The following is a 7427-nucleotide window of genomic DNA, read 5'->3' as shown; positions in this document are numbered from 1 at the left end:
CGTCCTCGTGGTATTATGATGTCTATTAATGCCACGTAGATGCTAGGTTTCATGCCCAAAATGTTAGATGGATCTAAAATAATTTTTTTTTTGAAACACTTTATTGTGGGGCTAATACAACTTGACTCAATTCTCGAAAGAAAAGGCAAATAATAACAAATTCAACAACAATTTGAGAGGATGGTGATGTTTCCCAGAAAAAACTTATCAGTGAGTTGTTTAAAAACCAGTTCCTGCTTTTAATTGTATTCCGAAAATACGAGGCTTATCGATTTCTTTTCACAATATTGATCTTGATTTTTTTGTATATTTAAATACTTACTCTTTCTGAAACATTTTACATCCATTTTAGAAAAAATATTAACATACAAAAAACATTTTATATTATAACGTCAAGATCCCAATTAAAAAATTGCATGGATTGAGTAAATCAGGAAATTAACCATGCGACTTTCAATAATGATTAATATACATCTCTCTCTGAATAAGTTTCAAATTTAAACTAGTTCTCAGTGTAAAAATGTTTTAACTCGATACTTGAATACCTATATTTGTATAATAAAGGGATAAGGCATCAACGTCCGTTTTATTTATAATAGATGGCTATAAATCACATTATGTATAATTTGTAGAAATTTAAATACGAAAATCTATGCGGAAGAATATTTAATACCTTTATGTTCATCGGAAAATATATAAAAAAATCGTTATAATTTAGAAAAAATTTATCATATTTTTATTAATAATATCATCACAGTTCACAAATTTTATTGATTTACATAATATATTTGTTTTCAATATCTTATGAAATAAAATAGTTAAAAATACAGCAATTTTTTAATTTTTATTTGTGCTTTGTAGTTTAATGATTGTTTTTTTTCTCGGTTTTATTTCAATCATAAAAATATATAACCAATATAATAAATATAAAAATGGCTCTTTGACACTTTCTACTTCCACTAACTGCCCGAGGTTAGTGGAAAGCGGGTAAAAGCCATTCTAAAAACGTTTCAGGTGAAAAAAATAAAACTCTACAGCTAAAATGGCTTTCGGCTTCATTTACTATGATGATTCCAATAGCATATTTATTGGAATTTTCTAAGAATATTATATCTGTTTTTAAGGGTAGAGTGGTGCTAATTTTCGACCTATAATCTTCAATTTAAATGATTTATGGTTCTTATATTCTTTAACAAAGTGCATAGTTATATTATAAAACAGGTATTTAGAGCCACCTCGCTGTAGGTGATACGATAAAACCGATAATCAACCCACTGTAAAAACAGATAGCCGATCCACAGAAAAGGAAAAATTTTGGGCATAAAAATACATATGCTGATACTGCAGAAACTAATTAATAGATTCGCTTACGCCAAAGAAAAACTGATAGCCGATCCGCAGAAATGGAAAACTTTCGGCTATAAACATAAACATGAATGGTATCAAGAAACTATTTATTGGATTTCATAACGCCAAAGCATAAACTGATAGCCGACCCACTGCAAAAAGAAAGCTTTCGGCTATAATCAAAAACACGAATAATATCAAGAAACTAATTAATGGATTTGCTAATGCAAGGACAAGTTATCAAAGTTTTTATTTGCATTATGGAGATCTTTAATAGAAGCGGAGACACAGTTGCCGATGTCAAATTAAAGCGTTTACCTTTTTTTGGCATATAAATAATACAAAGGCGATGTCTTGCCCTAATCACCGAGATCGGGCTACTAGAATATAAATGTATGCCATTTTCAAGTATTTGAAATATTAAAATTTAAATGAAAAATTATGATCAAAATTGTGATTTTTTATCGCTAAAATAAATATACATGGTGTTGATAAAATGATCGCAAAATCACAATCTGTCCCTAGTTTTTTTTATGTTATGCAATTAAAAGCTATAAATTTTATCTATATTTCTATGATCAGAAAGAATTACATATTAAGTGAAGAAACCCAGGTATATAATTAAATGGCCTAATATTTTGTTTATTAATAGAAAATCGACATTATTTATTTTACATATATCTTATAAGGCATACTTATATGTATAAACGTTATTTATTTTATATTTTACCGTCTTTTTGTCTAAATGAAATTATATATCTTTTAGAATCAATATATGCGTTCATGTGCTAATTTTAAGACCTAAAGCAACATATGTTTTAAATGTAAAATAAACATGGTATCAGAATCTTATAAATATACATCGAAATAAAACATTAATTTTTTCTTATTTTTATTGAACTTGCTGACTTATATGGAGATTTAATTTTTCTAATTTTCAATTAAGCAAATAAAATGAACCACTGGCACAGACGTTTTATTTTTTGCCACGGAATCCAACAAAATCCAAAATATAAAATTTATGGTAAATATGATACATAGAACAGATAAGAAGGTGCCATTTGATGGATTTCTAATTCCCTAAAATGTCTTATTAGGTATCTATCGCATGAATAAAGGATATTTTTATATATTTTTTAAAGCCAAATATGTGATTTAGAAAGTCTCAAATGCTAAAGTAGCAACAAAATTTTTAAATGAAATATTTAAAAATATACTTGATACAATTATTTTGTATTAAACGATAAGTATTATAATTTTCTTTTAAAAACCGAAAAACACTTAAAGTTCCAGCTTATAAAGATAAACGCGAAATTCTAGGTTACTGGATTACTCGGTTTTTTACCTTCGTTTTTTTATCTGAAAAAAATACCTTTAAACATTTTGTGATATTATCGCTTCAAGGAAATTACCAGAAAAAAATCCGAATGCTCGAGGGCTTTCTATTTATATATATATTGAAAAAAGTTTAAAATTTTGTGAATTGGAGTATGTATTAACAATATCCTAATTCATTGTGGATACTTAGCAATATATATGATTATGGTTTTTTTATTTAATTGTTTATTTGGATTTTTTGAGGGTACGCGAAAAATTTCTTGGCACAGGCAGTAGCAGAAATTAATAGATCAATAAAAGAATATCAGAAGGTATTAAGGATATTTATTAGTAATTGACACATGTTATGCCTTATTTTATTAGTTTCGGATATTTTTATCGGTAAAAATAAATTTATATGCACTTATAAGCAGTTAAATTTTTAGATATATTTTAACTTAAGTTATTATTCTCCTTTTTACCCATCATCTTATATTATTAATATACTACCTTGTATTTATTAGGACATTGGATATTAATAGTGAAATCTCTGGCAGTAATTCGAAAATCAATATGCCTGTTAATTTTATAAATTCTTTTTTTTGTATCAAAAATCATGCAAATTTTCTACTATAATAGTTTTCAAAAAAATATTTGATTTTTGTATTTTTTGTATATATGAGTAGATCTCAGATAATATCTCCTATAATTTAGAGCTATAAGATATGAAACACCAAATAAAACAAGAATGCATTTTTCAAAGAAAATTAAAAATAAAAGGTATTCTATAATATATCCATGTAAAGAAATTTGTGTAAGGAGAATTTTTTCAGAAAATGAACAAGGTTATCGAAGTAGCAAGGTATGATTGAAGTGTAACATTCATGTAATAGAGTGAGAAAAGTATTGCATATTATTTATCAGATTTTTAGGGAACCTAGGGCCAGATAATTGAAATAAATTAGCACGTTTACTTTTATTATCGACAAATGCATTCATAAAATCATTTTGCCATTAACTTTTTAAATTACTCAAATATATATTTTTAAATTCAATATATTGTTTCAAAAACGAAAACATAATAAAATATTTATAAAAAAATTACAATGGTTTGGTATATTCTATAATTGATTAAAAAACGGCATATAAATACAACAATTCTATATGAACATGAATATATCTAATTAAAAAGATTTTGGTTGATATGTAATAGGAAGCTTCTTAAGTATTTTCATGAAAAAATACAATTTTTTTAATTATAAAAATCAGAAGTCTTTTCTATTTTTTATTTTGAAAATATTCTTTATTCAATCTTTTTTAATTTTAAAAGTTTTTTTTATAGTTTAAAAAAATAAATAAGGACTGCGCTATAAAAATAAAGGTTTTCCGGCGATAAAAAAATTAAATTTGCAGCATATTTACGTTATGATCATAAATTGATTGATGAATTTCAATAAAGCCCATATAGGTGAATAATAGAGCAACATCAACTAAAAAAATATGGGAACACAAAACCAAATAAACTAAGAAATTATCCATAAAATTCTCATAACCATCAAAGACTGTTGGTTTTATAAATTATTTTACATAATGGTTTGCATCTTTAAAAATTATAAATTTATAAAACTACCTTATATTTTCTAGCTTTTTCTGTATTAAATAGTATTAGACTTTGTAATTAAATTTTTAGCCTACGGAATTTTCTTTAAATATTTTATAAGAATTTTTATGTGTTCAGAAATTTGAGGTTTTATTCTATGATATCAAATTTATTATTGGAAAGGTACTTTCTGTATAAAAAATAGCTGTTTTTGGATTGATTAATATTTTTTATTTTAGAACAAATAAATAATGGATGAATGACAATGATTCTATAAAAATTTTACGAAAATTGGACTGACTGATAAAATATTTTATATCTACATCATCTTTGTAAACTATAATAAAGGACGAAGTAACCAAATATTAGAACCTCTGTACATTATTCTAGTTGTTTTTTCTCCATTTGAACGCCTTTATTGCTTTTTTATGTTTGATATTTCCTAAAGGTAAGCATTAATTTTTGCTGAAATCGGGGTCTTCCATTTTCAGAACTATTTTCCCATGTAAAATTGCAATATAAATAATATGAAATTCCCTTTTTTACAACATATGTATTTTTTAATATTTTTATAATATTTTGAAAATATTTTTCATTTATTTGTATCAGTATTTTATGCTCTATTTATTTTTATTTTCAGACTGGAACGGTTTATGTATCAGCATATATTTTAAAATCAGTTATCTTTTTCGAGAATAAGGGAAATGCAAAAAATAATTATAAAAAAAAATTCAAAGGCCAAATTAAAAAGCCGAATAAGAGCTAGAATTTCATGCTAAAAAAAACAACAAGTATAAATAAAAACGATGTTTAAATATATACAGTTGTTCAGGATATTATGTGTATAAATAATAAATTTTTACACGACTATGAATTATATGAATAAACCAGTAAAAATATTTATAATTTATAATTTAAAAGATATAGGTATGTATATCTAGATAAGCCTTAAAAATCTAAAATCTTATAATTGATATTAAAGTTTATCGCAGAATTTTTTACACACAATATCACAGAACAAAATTGAAACACAAGTTTTATTAATATTAACGCATTAAAATATTTTATAAATAATATTTCAACGATTTTTTCACCATAATTGATATTTTTATAATTATTTAAAAGTATCTGAAAGAATTGCAAGTTTCTTGACAGATTAGAGGATATATTCGAACTAATAAGGAAGGAACCGACCGATCTATAAATTTTGAAAGAAAGTATGGTTATAGAAGAATATTTATGTGAAGAGAATTTGGGCAAAATCATCAATATACGAAAAAATAAGAAATTAATATATTAAAGTTTAAAAAAACAAAAATTTACATATAAATATAATCCTTTTTTCTCATATTTTAATATTATGTTCAGCTTTTAACAATCAAAAATATACATATAGAGAAAATCAATCTTGATTTTTCGGGATTTTAGTTATGTTAAGGATTAAAAAAACATAAAATTATCATTTAAAATGTAGTCTTTTTTTGAAAAATTCTAATATTATGTAGAGGCCTAAAAATTTTCATAAATTTACATAAAAATAAATCTTTTTGTAATTTTGATTATCTTTTTACAAAGAAGTGAATGCATTTAATTACAATTTTATAATTTTTTTCCTTTAAGGGTCGAAGAATGAGTTTTGTATTCCAACAAGCATGTGAAAAAGACAATTGTCATATCTGGCAATAACATTATTGTCGTGTTCAAAAGCCACAGCGAAACATTTCCATGCAATATCTAATACATTAGACATCATAGAGATACAAACATAAGAGGTGTAAAAAATCCAAATGCGAGATAAAGCGTCTCTTCTCAAGAAATTTACGAGTGTGAAAGATTCGTTTATCGATGATCTCAGACCAAGAATATTACTTAGTATAAACATATAAATCATTTTTATCGACAATATAGCTTCGGATGTCATTTTAAAGCTTAGGGGGCTATTTGCTCTTCGACCGATACGAATTTTTCTATTTATGAGCCTGCACTTACAGGTTCTGTGTAAAGCCATTTTTGAAACATCGTATATATCATTCATGAAATATGCGGTTGATGTGTTATTTAGATACATTCCCCCAATGGTTGTAAAACATGTTAATATTCCCATCATTAGACGCCTTAAGCCACCTTCAATAGCCCTTCCATGGAATATTTTACAGTTTAATCCATCGAGATTATTTAACATATTTTTAAACGTTTCAACCATAGCATTTCGTTTTGAACCATCGAATAAATCAGACAATATTATATCAGCGACCCAATAAGAAATTAAGACATTAGAAAGTCTATAATTAAATACCAAGACAAATATTGTCAATACAATTGTGAGAATCCGCACATGTTCATTCATAAGGGACATATCATTATAATAAATCAAGAATAAAGAGCTTGAGACTGATACATAGAAAATAATAACAAAAGCCAAAGATATTTGAAATATTCTAGATAATATAACATGAATAGCTTTTCTAATTGAAATACGCACACAGAAGCTTATTTGATAGTAAGTCAGAAATAGAAAAAAAGCAATGATGAAACAGGAAACAGATTGAAGGGGGAATCTACCATAATATTCCATAAGCATTAAAAGATTCGGGCCGATCCAGAAAGCCATCATTGTGGTAAAGACTGGCATCATGTAAAATAACAGAAAAGTTAGTAGCATTATGAGTATCGATGTTGGAAGGAAAATGTTTACAGCATCTTTTAGATAGACTGAATAATACAAAGGTGTCATTTTTGGTATGTAAAATGTCTTTAGAAATATTAAGGTTACGTTAGAAACTATATATGCCATCAAAACCTTTTTATTGCATTTTCTTTTTGTGCTCTTTATCATTTTTCTGCTCAGGGGCTTGAATATGAAATCAGCAATATCTTAGATTATTTATATATATTTCTGATTCGATTCTAATCTAAGACAAAATAATAAATCACGTAATAAAATAGTGAGTGGTATATATTTAAATAAATTATAATATTTATTATTCACAATTAAAATATTGCAAAGATATTCATCGGATTATAATTATCAAATAGGAAATTGTGCCATTAATAAAAATTATAATGTGATTGATTATAGATAAATATAAACGAAGAATTTTAGCGGTATTCTGATCATTTAAAAGTAAATAATTACAAACTCCGTTATGTCGCAAAAAATAAT

This window comes from Rhyacophila brunnea, unplaced genomic scaffold (genome assembly GCF_057557595.1).
Source record: "Rhyacophila brunnea isolate RB1 unplaced genomic scaffold, BYU_Rbru_1.0 scaffold_66, whole genome shotgun sequence".
NCBI lineage: Eukaryota > Metazoa > Arthropoda > Insecta > Trichoptera > Rhyacophilidae > Rhyacophila > Rhyacophila brunnea.
Note: the sequence above shows the minus strand (reverse complement) of the source record.